The sequence below is a fragment of the Manis javanica genome, chromosome 16 (assembly GCF_040802235.1).
Source record: "Manis javanica isolate MJ-LG chromosome 16, MJ_LKY, whole genome shotgun sequence".
NCBI classification, from domain to species: Eukaryota; Metazoa; Chordata; class Mammalia; order Pholidota; family Manidae; genus Manis; species Manis javanica.
Window position 1 is genome coordinate 30,104,051 of NC_133171.1, and position 13,516 is coordinate 30,117,566.

Sequence of the window (13,516 nt, forward strand, 5' to 3'; positions counted from 1 at the left end):
TAGTATAAAATTTATATCTAACATATTAAAAATATTTAGTTTTTACTAAGCTACATGTGTCAAAATAGACACGTCTCTATTGTGAAAAATAGTATTTTTGCTTTTTATGTCAGTTTCATGTTATTAAAGATGAATGAACTAGAGTGCTAACAGCATCTGCAACTCTAGTAATTTTAGCTCCTCTTCTTGCTCTTTCTCCTTCATTTAATTCACAGAAACTTTGGGGAAAAAAACTGACTCAAATTTTTTGCTAAAATCACATCATTTCAGGATAAAGGATTGGCATGTTTCGGGGACCTCGGTTCAGGTTCTGACTCTCCCATTGACCTCACACAAAATATTTAAGCTCATTCATGAGCATTCCTTCTCATTTGCCAATGATGTGTTGAATTAGCATACTTATAAAGACAGCTAATGATTCACCTAGAATCATTCCAATGTGTTCATATCAATACTGTCATATTTTCATAATATTGCCTGGGCACAAGTGAAACCATACTCGGGTGTATTGCGAAAGAACCTGCGGCTGACTCGCAGAACCTGTTAGTGTGGACCAACCCAGATCATTCTCTCTGTAGTAGACTGTGGAGGGTCTGTTGTCACTTCAGATTTCTCATAATGCTCCTCATGCTGTTAAAGTAACAGAAAATCTTGATTTCCAATCTATTAAAAATACAGTCTTTTTTCTCTTCCATGGAAAGAGCAAATAAGCTACTCAGTACTGTTTTCTGATTGTCCCCTTGTCTGCTTTATGTTTTTAATTGAACTTATCTTTTCATTTGTGAGTGCTTTTAGCTTGGTTAGTGTGTTGAGTGATGGTTTTCACCTTGAAAAATTATTGCGTTTTTATTGTCTGCAGAAACAGTTGTTTGCAGGCTACTTATGGCAGGTAAGCAAAAAAACTTGGTGACTGGGAAAAAAACCTGAAAATATGTTTAATTTCTTTAAAAATCTCCTAACTTGAAATCTAACACAGTTGTCAGTGGTGTTTTTCTTTACATGTGTGCAGAAGTGAACACAGAAAAAGCTATGTTCAGATTTTTTAAGTACTTTGAATATGTTCACAGGTAATGTATAGCAACATGTATTAAATCAGAGTGCTTATCATGTATAGTAAAAATGGCTAATTTCAGTCAGATTACCATAATAGGTCAAAAATAAAGAATGCAGTCCACATTTACAATGGATCCTATTAAATAAAAAATGATTTCACGTGAAATCATAATCTTATGTTATTTTAGATTCAGGGTGTTATGTTGGCCTAAATTCTTCAGATAGTTGTAATGTAGTAGTTTTTTAACTTACGGGTTAAGTTAAATAGAGTGAACACTTACTCAACAAATTGAGTTTCAGAAAATTTAATACCCAAAAACCCATGTTTCTAAAACCATGAATGATCATGATTAGGTTCACAGTTCAATTTTTGTCAGGCTCATTAAGAATCAATCATAAAATACTTTGTTAGTAACATGCTAAAACTTTCATTTTTTAGAACTTTATGTAAAAATATGATTGAACTTTACATTTATTAGTAAATCCAGGCATAAAACCCAATCCATAAAGCAACAGTAAGCAATGAAACATGTCATTTTTTTCAATTCTTGCAAAACAATGACAAACTTACGAGTGTAGATATACTTTACCACTTACACCTAATTTTCATGTAATCTAAGATATTTAAGATATACTTTACCACTTACACCTAATTTTCATGTAATCTAAGATATTTAAGTGTGGTTTTCTTAGAGTTTGGATTTTAATGTTATAAAAAATTATTCTTTTCTTCTCCAGTACTTATCAAGTCATAAGAAGAATATATTTACTAGACCTTGAGATATAGCTATAAGTTGAGACAGGTTGCTTCCCAGATAGATTTTTTTTAAATGTTATCTTCAAGTTCATAATCTCCTGAATGATAGATTATGTGCTGATAGGAAGAGATTAAATTGATATCATGTCAACATGTTATGCTTCATGTTACATTTACTGGAGAAGTCAGACCTACTGGTCCTTGGAAAATAAGTGAGACATTTACTGGGAAACATTTATATTGGCCCAACATATCAATTCAGTTACAAAACATGAGCTTTGTGATCATTATACAGCATACAAAAAGATTAGTAACTTCTCTCAGATTGCTTTCCATTATTTTGACTGACGCACAGAATGTAGTAATTCACCATGTTTATACTTTTGTCAGGTAAGGTCCATACCAATATTCCTCTTTCATAATTTAACTAAAACAATACAAGTAATTTTGTGCATATGTAAAACATGAGCTTTACATGCTCCTTAAATTTGGAAAAGTCATCCAGGCACTTCTCTGTCTTTTAGTAAAAATCCCTTAAATCTGAACATAGTAGCATAGGAAGGTTCCCTTCACATATTCAAATTTAGCTGTTTCGGTCTGTTGTCTCTGGGCTGGCCGAATTTGAAGGATGCAACTAGCAAAGTTTTGCTTCTCACTATTGCTTTAACCCAAGAGGACCCCATCTTATATTGCAGATGCTCACAGATACGGTTTGGGTGGAAAAAGGAACTTGACTGCTTAGAAACAAGTTGTAGAAATAACTCATTAAATTGTGTAGCCTTGCTTTCAGGTTAGAAAATGAGAATCTAACATGAAAAATGAGGTGCCCAATATTGCAAGTTTAGAAAAATCAAATTTCCTAGACTCCTGATATTACAGCAGCTGTCTTATAAATTCTAGAGATCATCAAGTACATTTGGCTTTTAAAAAAATCAAAGTCTCTATAAAGAAATAACATTGTATACTTAAATTAGATTTATTTTCTCCAAAAATTATAACTTGGATTGCTAAAAAAAAGACAGAAAAAAAGTCTTTCATAGAGTTTGGTTTCTATATTATCAAGCCGTTAGAGATTACCTTTTCTCATTAGGTGAATAGTTAATTACTATGTATTTATTAATAACCGATAGGTGCCAAGTAATTCCTATGTTATAGAATAGAATGATGAATAGAATAGTAATATTTGTGCACCTTTGAAGGTGGAGACAGGCCAAAAACATAATAGAGACCTAAAACATAGGGTAGGAGAAAAATAGAATTTTACAGGTTATATAGAGTAAGCAAACATTTTAGATTTGGACAGGGACCTGAGGGATGAGAAAGAGCTGAGTGTATGTTCTTGAGGAAGCACCTTCTTTCCAGAGGAAAATGCAAGTGATAAAGCAGATATGAGCTTGGAGGGTTTGATAAGCATTGTAGTCAGAGCCCATGCACAGAAGATAAGCAAGCATTCTATTATGCAGGGCCATGGTGACTTTAAAATGTATTCAAAATTCAATGAAAAGCATCAGATGATTTCCTGCAAAATGTTTGATATGACTGTTTCAGACATTAGAAATGTAATTATAACTGTAAGTTGTTTCTGCAACTATTAAGTGAGAGCTGATGATGGTTTGAAATAGAGGTTTAAATAAATGTGAACATAACTGAAATGTTTTTTAGGTTGCACCTATGAGAACTGTTGATGGATTTTGTAACATTTATGGTACTTCAAATATATTCATTACATGTATTAATCTCTATCTCATCTTACTACTTAGGATATACTGTTAAAATTAACACAAGCTTACAGTCTGATGCTGGAAAATATCTGAAAAGTGATACTGGGCTAAATTTACCTTGCTTATCTCTGACCATCAGTTTCATTTGATTAAATTATATGGATCACCTCACTTGTTTTGAAAGTCAGGCCACTGAATACTTTTGAAAGTCTGGCAAACTTTATTAAATTGGAGACATGAGAAAGTTTACATCAAACCAACCCAAACATATTCAACTTTATTTACAATGACAAATTTATTTGACCACTGAGCTGATTTTTGTAGACCAAATCACATAGTCTAGTACTTCCTCCATCTCTAAACCTTGTTGAAATTTTTCTTTCTTTAACTTTCTTATTCTCTAATCCATTGTTCAAAATGCAATTATCCAGAGAACTACTAAGTTTTCTAATTTTGTTGTGCATATCAGTTAACTCCCTTCTAATTTCTCCTTCTGAATTCAGTGCCCTGCTCACTTCATATAATCAGAACTTAGATGAGCAAAATGGCCATCCAGCCCATGCACAGCATGAAGAGAAAGCAGACAGCCTGATACTAATCTTAACATTAGACTTTTAACCCCTAGAAGTCAGCAGTAAAATATAAAAGCCTCAGAAATGGAAGTCTAAGATCCAAAATTAACTTTGAAAATATTGGTTTGCTTTATCTCTTTAAATTTAATATCTAAAATTAAGTAGTAAAGTATAAAATGTCTAGAAACACAAAGTCTGTGTGTGGGCAAGGGGGAAAGGGGTTGTCATTTATTCCAAAGACACATTTGTACAGGCTATTGGAGAGTATAAAATGGACTGCTCTGCCATTTCAAGTAAAGGATACATTCATTGCACAAAAACGAACTGGCTTTAGTAGGATTTCCCACCTCAGGATGTTTCACAATCCAAAATCCAAGAAAGTTTGGCCAGGGGCTCTGAGTTCCCTCCATGGGTTCCATTGATGCACTTTAAATATTCATTCAAAAAAAGTTTTTGAAAGATCTTTGCCTTCCATTACAGTGCATGAGTTCCCTGCATTGTACTGTAATGGAAAATATCTAGCTGCACATCAGTAATTTGTTAGCACAATGTTAAACTTATTATTGCTAATACATTTCAAGAGCCAGCTGAAAAGAATATGAAGCTTCTTTATATAACGTAAAATATCCTTCTGGAGTAAATCAGAGAAATGTAGTGCCTTACCCGTCTGCTGTCAGACGGTCCTTACCAAACTGCTTTGGCAAGTTGTCCGAGCTATTGCAGAAGGCAGCACCTCTCATCTCCTTCCTGCCTTCCTTCCCTTTGAGTATCTAGACCTAAGGACGGAGCTAATGAAGAGCAAAAATCATAATAGTAGCAATCATCAATATAGGCAAGAGAAAAGTCTATTTCTCTAATTCACGATTTCTCAGTGGAGGTGATTATTGTCCCCAAAGGGTAAAAACTGGTTCTGGGAGAGGAGAGACAAAGAAATATTAGCGTTTTATGTATAGATCACAGGTATACATGTATTACATACAGACATACACAATGTATCTATGTGAATAACATTTTCATTAGGAGAAAAATAAGACAAAAAAATAGGAAAATATGTAATTCTTTCCTTAAAATTAGGGGTAATCATGAAGACAACAAAGGTGAAAGACATTGTTCTGACAGCTACTTAACGCTGACCTGAACATTCCTAACTAAACTCCAGAGGAGTATAGGGAACCATAAATGTAAGAATTCACTTGCTGTCACCAGTTAGTATGGTCCTAATTATTAAACTGTTCCCTCAGCCCAGATATTGCAGGGCAAATAATTTGTACTATAACAAGAAAAAACCTTACTAATCCCATTAGTTTTACTAGGTGGGTTATTTTGAGGGAATTACTTTACTGTATTACATATATCTTCCTGTTGAGGATCTTTGAATGAAACATTGCCTTGGACTTAATCCTGGGAATTACTCTCTTGAGCATCTGTTTTGTTGTCTTAGGAACTGTATGAAATTGATAATTGACTTTATTGCCCTCTTTACACTAACAGAAAATACAATGAAAAATGTGCACCCAAGCATGGAAAGTTTAAAAGGCTTGACAATATGTATTTGTATTAACCTGATTTTGGTAGGTATATCTTGCTTTCTTGAATGATATTTATCTTGCCATTGTTAACATATTTTTAAGTTTATTTTGTCTTATAAGAATCTTTTTCATGGTTTAAGCTGTCTGCTATCACTTTTGTAATACAGAAGAGGTAAATGTAAATGTAGATTTTACTATTCTTTTTTATTTCAGAGTCTCCAAATTTACCATGGAATCTTCCAGAATTAAAATTCCAAGTAAGTAAACTTAGAATTAAATTTGTCTTTTAATAATCTTGTTCTTACTCAAATGTTAATGTAATCCTTTATAACTGTTGAGAATGCACTATGAGTGTTGTGTATATGTGTGATGAATGTGTGTTTGTGTACATACCCAAATAATTTTTAAGAGGAAGAAACCTGTAGGAATGAATTGGTATATTTCTTACTGCTTTTTTGCTGAAGAACACAGACGAATTGACAAAAATGTTAAGAAGTTGTCCCCATATAATATGAACTCAAGATCTTACAGATTGTGATTTCAGCTATATTAGGAGAATTCCTTGAAGGACTGATGCACTATGACTGAGAGTAAAGATAGACTTTACAAGAGACAGACTTCTGTGTAAAGAGATTTATAATATTTTAAGGTTAAGTGACCTAGATGTGAAATAACATCTTGGATTAAACCTGTGGACTCCAGCTCATGGGTATTCATGTTTATGAAATAAAGTGTCTACCTTTGGACCAATAAATATCATTTAAATAATTCTCCTTGTCACTAGACCCTAACTCCTTAAATACATTACCTTGAGAAGTAAAGTGGCTGTGAGTGATATGCAAAATGAGGCAGAAGTTGTGTAGAAGTTGGAAGTATTAAAGGAAAAATTAAGGATATTCAGTGTCCCTATCATCAGATTAGATTAAAGTTAAGCAAAGATGCCAAGGGTAGTTCTATAGGGGCTAAGCTTGACCCATCCACAAACTTATAATTGGCTCTATGTCTCTGTGAACTGTAAATCCAGTTGATTCTCTCAGGATTTTATTGAGTTTGATTTGATTAGTTTTCTGATTTTAAAAAAAAAGTTCTTCTAAAGCTATTTTAAATTCTCTTTCAAATTCTCTATTTAACAGAGGAAAATTCTCAAAGGAAGTGAAAATTTCCCAGAAGCAAAAGTTGCTAAGTTACATAGCTATTTTTAGGTTATAAGGGATCTAATTCATCAACAACAAAAGTGTTATTTTTGTAGCAGTGATTCAAGGGCTCAAACTTAAGACACAAGATCGTTGCAATTCATGCGGGATTCTAAAGAACCATGCCTACTACTTTTAATTCATATTAGGTGCCTAATCACATAACTCTTAAAAACCCTCTATTAAAGCAGAAAGTAATAGCCATATTTAAGGAAAAGATACACTATAGTTTGGTTCAAATTGCATAATATGTATGATGTATGTGAGGTTTTTTTTTTTCCTTCTCTAAACATCAGAGTAACATTTTAACTGTAGTTCTGCAAGTAAGGGTGGTAATCATGGTGGTGTTACTTTTGGAAGATGTTTATTGCATACTGTCATTTCAAGTGAGTCATCTTACTATTGTGATTGTCCCTAAGAAGGTAGAATAAGGAAAACTTGCATTTCTTTTTACCACTTAGTAATTGATAACTTTTACTTTCATTTTTCTAGTAAAATGCCATGTCTCCTTAAACTTTGAAAATATCATTCTGAAAATTCTCCAATGCTTTAATGTTTGAAGAAAAACCTAGTTTTATTCAAATAATAGAGTTTTTATGTCACGCAAAGATATAGAATGCTTTGATAGTACCTGTTCTTCCTATTTTATATCTGAAATAAACTCTACTTTGCTATAAAGACACCTAAAATGTTACTTGGGTAGTAATTTTTCCCCTAAATATCAGAGCCATGAAAAGAGTAGTTATTTTGCATTTACAAGTTATAGTATATTAAAAAATAATTATACTATCAGATGTCTGAGGATGATTTCTTTAGAGGAAGAAATTTTTAGGTATTACTATTTGAGAAACTTGTAAGTAGTAATGTAAGAGAAATATAATCTCACATAAATTGAAAGGGAATGATGCTATGGTTCTACAGGTTTTCATATACATATAATTTTTCTCTACAAATTTTCATATGGAGGTACTTACATATGCATATAGACATATAGATCCTTAGATAATTAGCATATGCATGTTATAAATATATTGTAAATATTCTCAATATGGTTTCATTTTCAATTTTATGTAGAAAAACAGTGTACCACAAAATAAGTGTGAAGTTTCAAGACAGCCTAAGATCTAATCCTTAATCCATCCCTAAAGCTGTTTCTACCTGTATCTTATTATACCACTGTTGTAAATATTCAATAACAGTGTCTTTGACAGTGTCTGCTCATTAACTGCCAGTTTTTCTTCCCTTTTTGTGTTAAGATTCATTTACTAAAGAAACATCGATTGGAATTCTAGTCTGTAATATTCACTCTAATACAACTGATAGCATTTTCCTATAGTCCTGAAAAAAATAGTTAGTTAAAAATGTTAAATTATTTGTTACTTATTAATTAAAAATTTGATTTAGATGAGACAGATACATAATTTTATACATTAGTGAGCCAAATTCACAACACAATTGTTTTCATTGCTGTATGCACTACCTGGTAGTAATTTGCGGGTGAACAGAAGTTATTCATATTGATAACAATTTTAAAGGCATTCTGTTAGTTTGGGTACCTTCAGAACCAGACTCTAAAGGATTCAGTTCAAGCAATTTATGGGCGGTGGCAGAGTAGGTGAGGAATGACCAAGGAAGAGAAGGAAAGGCAGCAATAATTGGTGGCTATGTAGCAGAATATGGAGAATAACACCAAGAAGAAACAAAGAATGACACAAACACAAGCCCCAAAATTAGTAAAAAAGGAGTTAGAGATCTGATGTATTTATATCCATTCCCTGGGTGGTCAGGGGGAACAGGGAACATTAACTTCAAATACATCTAGCATCCTTAGGACACAGCAATAGAAAAGGCGTAAATGCTGAATCTCAGAAGTCAGACTAATATACATGGAAGTGTTTAGATGTTATGGTTTCAACACTGTGTCTAGTGTCTACCTTAAATTTTTTTTTAATCACCTAAGTTTTTTAAAATTTAAAAGTGGGTAATAACTAACCAAGTTAAGTTAAATTTAATATTATGTGCTTTAAAAACTGAGTTGGATGAAAAGTTTGATTACTCAAAAACCTTTAAGAATATATACAGTGTATTAAAATAACAAAATAATAATTTTCTTATTCAAAAAATATATTCTTTTCTTATAAGAACTAGAAACTATAGATAAGGAGAACCAGAAACTGAAATGTTCTGGACATAATGCTATGAAGTGATAATCACTGTTTACTTTTTTAATACACCAGTTATTTTCTAATGCATACCTATATTGCTAACTATAATAAATAGGTTTTTATCCTTATACTTTTTTAGTATCTATCCCACACTAATAAAAAATATTTAATTTTTACAAAATATTTATCACAGAAGAAAGTAAAGCTCCAAAATTTTCAGTGCTTATTATCTATTTAACCTGTGCTAAGAGCCATGAGCATAAATTTAATACTAGATAAGTGACAGAATCGAATTAAAATATTTGCAAAGAATAAACTATAAGAGAAATGGGAATAAATTTAGTGCTCTGACCGAGATTTCAAAAAAGTAATGTGTTAAGGCAGAAAAGATTTAATCGGTGATGAGAATTTGATAGACAATAAAGGAAAATGCATTCTGGAGCAAGTGGATTTATTAGTCATGGAAGCTATTGAATTACAGAGCATTTTTTAAATTTTTTGGGTTCTCACGAATTAGAAAAAAAATACATGCATACTGAATGCATATGAGTACACTGAAGGGAAACTAAACATCTTCTCTTGATGGCCTAGAAGGAGAATGCTAAATGCTTCACCTTATTTATCTTTAAAGTCAGACTGACACGCACTACACAACTCTATACTAATGTTTGGATAAATATCTAGTGCACTTTTAAAATTATGCTTAATTTTATGAAATCTAACCCTACAAGAAATGTAGGTAACATATGGGTTCTAAACATGACCTTGACTCTATGTTATGTGGTTCATATGAATTACATGTTCGGTTTTTATTTCTACATAGCTTAACTCTTAGATATCTACCAGATTTATATCATTAAAATGTACTTGGTTATTCAAGCAGAGTAATTAGATTCTTAGTATAACTATCATGGTATGGGCCATTGATAGTATATCTGGTGTATATTTTAATGCTTACAAACACACCAAGAGTTAGTGATGTATAGCAACAAATATTTATTATTTCTTTCAAAGCTGGTAAATGGTTCTTTCGTTGTGGGCCAACCGATCAAACGTCTGTTCTGCTGGTGGTCAGCTGAGACTAAATTTTCTAAGGGGGCCTCACATTTCTGGCAATCTGGCAGGCTGTTTTATGTAGGAGATTCAAAATTGAGCCAGTTTGTCTTTGTCCCATGTAAATTTTTCACTAGTAGGCTAATCCATGCTTCTCCACTTGGTAGCATCCAAGTTCCAAAAAGCATTCAGAGAGAAAGTCTTAATGCATGAAGACTTTTCAAGTCTCAGCTTCTGTCAGAATTGTTAAAGCCAGCCCATCATCAACATGAGAGGCTACAAATAAAGAGTATGATAATGATGAGAAGGGAATAAAATACTATAAAATACCATACACATACTTCAATAAAGTGCCTACTCTCAGAACTCAGTTTAGTAGAAGAGAAAGGAATAAGAACATATTTTAAAGTTATGTGAGAGCACAGAATTGACCAAGACAGCATCATCATTCTCCTTAGCCTGACCAAACTTTAGACAGACTGCTGCCTGACTATAGGCTCCTGACCTCCCTTTTCTTAGAGCATTAGCTTCAGAAAACACACAGTTGTAAATTCCATCTCTGCTCTTTCCAGATATCAATTTTCTCTCAGCCTCTTGTCAGTTTTACAACACAGGAATGTCTTTCTCAAGGACCTGGGATCCATCCCTTTGAAGTGTAATCATCAAAAAAGATAGTGCACTTATCTTCCAGTTTATGTGGGAGGATAGGAGCCTGAATTCCGTGAGCACCAATTAGCAAACACAGATGGTCTAATGATATTAGCGAATTTTACCTTTAACTTCCTGTAGTACTTTTTGATTGCTTACCCCACCACTAAAAACTTTCCCATCTCTTGTTAAAGTGGAAATCTCCCTCCTTCATTTTGATAGTCTTGAATAAAGTCTCCCTTGTTCGCTTAACTTTTTCAGTGCAATTGTTTTTGACAATACCCAGAAGGGAACTGTCTTGTTTGTTTGTTTGTTTAATCTGTCACAAACAGATGAATAGACTAGGAATCAGGAGATATTTCTGGTGTAGGCATTATCTGAGTTTATTGTTCATACTTTAGACCACTTTGGAAATAAGATATGATCTTTCTTTTAAGAGAATGGACAATGAGTTTCTTACTTTTCTTGAAAAAGAAGCAATGATCTGGAGTTTAAAGAAAATATTGCCTAATTCTATCCCAATTGTTCTGTTCAAACATTGTGAATTATTCTGCATTTTTAGAACGATCTTGCTACTAGTAATGGTACATCTTCACCAAGGGACATGCAGTTATTTTCCTCAATATTTCTTATAAAATTGGAAACTGATAGTCTAACATTCTAGTCATGCTACTATGAATTTTGATACGAGAAGAGGTAAGAACAATGCTTCAACCATCCTAGCAGAGCAGACTTGTAAGTGGAACAACTTTTCTTGAAACTAAGAACCCTATCTTTAATATGAAATTGAGTCTCTTTTTCCTGATATTTTGATTTTGACAAATAATCCATATTCAAGTTGCTAAGAGGTTGTGATCTGAATGTTTGCATCCTCCCCAAATTCATATGCTGAAATAATGCCAAGATGATGGTATTAGGTAGTGGGGATTTGGGGGGGTGCTGATGGCATAATGATAAAGCACTCATGAGTGAGATTAGTGCTTTTATAGGACAGAATCTACAGAACTCTCTAGTTGCCATGATGTGAGGACCCAGTGAAAGGGTACCATCTAGAAAGTGGTCCTCACCAAGCACTGAATCTGATGGTGCCTGATCTTGCACTTTGAAACATCCAGAACTATGGAGAAATCAATTTCTCTCCTTTCTAAGTTACCCAGTCGATGGTATTTTGTTGGAGCTTCCTGAATGGACTAAGACTGAAATTTTAAAAGTATATATTAATAGGCTTAAAGACAGACACAAGTGTTGTATTTTACCTATAGCCTTTTTAAGCATATGCTGAATTGCTGATTTCTGCTTGATACACCAATATAATTTCTTAGTTTTGTCAGATTCCTCTATTCTTGAGTTAAACCTTACTTTTCCATGATCTATTGTGATATAATATTTTTGGAGTTATTCCCAAGCATCCAAGTGTTAAGCCTAAGATAATTTTATAGTTGTAAAGTACATAATTGGTTCATAAAATTTTTATATATATTCTTAAAATTTTTGAGTTTTGGTGTTAGACCAACATCATAAAATACATGGAGGAATTTTCTATCACTCTCTGTGGTGGGGAATAATTTTCAATAATTAATGGTTATTTTAGAATTTCAGAGTATCAAAAATTCATCTAAATATAGATACAGCAATTTAAGCTTTCTAAATTTTTTTCCTAATTTCTGTCATAATTACTGCCCCACATACCCTTGAAAAGATAGTCCAGAAAATAGGGAATCAAGTAAAGACTGATTGCAAGACTACAGAATCATAAAAGACTCATGCATAATTGTGTTCTAAAAGGGATCACAATCCTAAAGTGAGAAGAGTTAAAATTCAAATGTCCAAGTATTGAGTATACAGATAACATATTTATCCCCATAATCATAATCAACTCATATTCAGCAAAGAAGCAAAGGCAATACAATGGATTAAAGATGATCTTTTCACTAAATGGTGCTAGAACAACTGATATCAACACTAAAAAAAGGGGGAGTGAGGCTTTAGACACAGACGTTACATCCTTCACAAATTTTAACTCAAATGAACAATAGAAATTTAGATGTACAATCCAAAACTATAAAACTCATAGAATACAACACAGGAAAAACCTAGATAACCTTGGGTATAGTGATGGAAGAAATAATTAATAAGCTCGAGTTCATCAAAATTAAAAGCAACTGCTCTGTGAAAGACAATGTCAAGAGAATGAGAAGACAAGCCACAGACTGGGAGAAAATAGTGGCCAGAGACATATCTGATAGAAGACTATTATTCAAAATATATTAAAAAGCATTAAAAACTCAACAATAAGATAACAAACAACCCAACTAAAACTGGGCCAAAATCTTAACAGACATCTCACCAAATAAGATATATAGGTGGCAAATTAACACATGAATACATGTTCCACATTCTATGTCCTCAGGGAAATGCAAATTAAAACAACACAGGAGACACCATTACACACCTATTAGAATGGCCCACAACACCGAATACCAGTAACGACGTGGAACAACAGAACTCAGACACTGCTGGTGGGAATGCAAAATGGCACAGCCAGGGTGGAAGAAAGTTTGGCGGTTTCTTAGAAAATCAAAGATACTGTTACCATGTGATCCAACAACAGAGCTCCTTAATTTAACCAAGGTGCCTGAAAACTTAACTACATATAAAAACGTGCACATGGATGTTTATAGCAGTTTTATTCATGACTGTCAAAAGTTGAAAGCAATTTCAGTAGGTGAATATATAAATAAACAGTGCTATATCCAGACAATGGAATATTATCCAGCATTAACTTATGATTTAGCTCTATTACTTTGTTCTTCCAGGTTTCTATT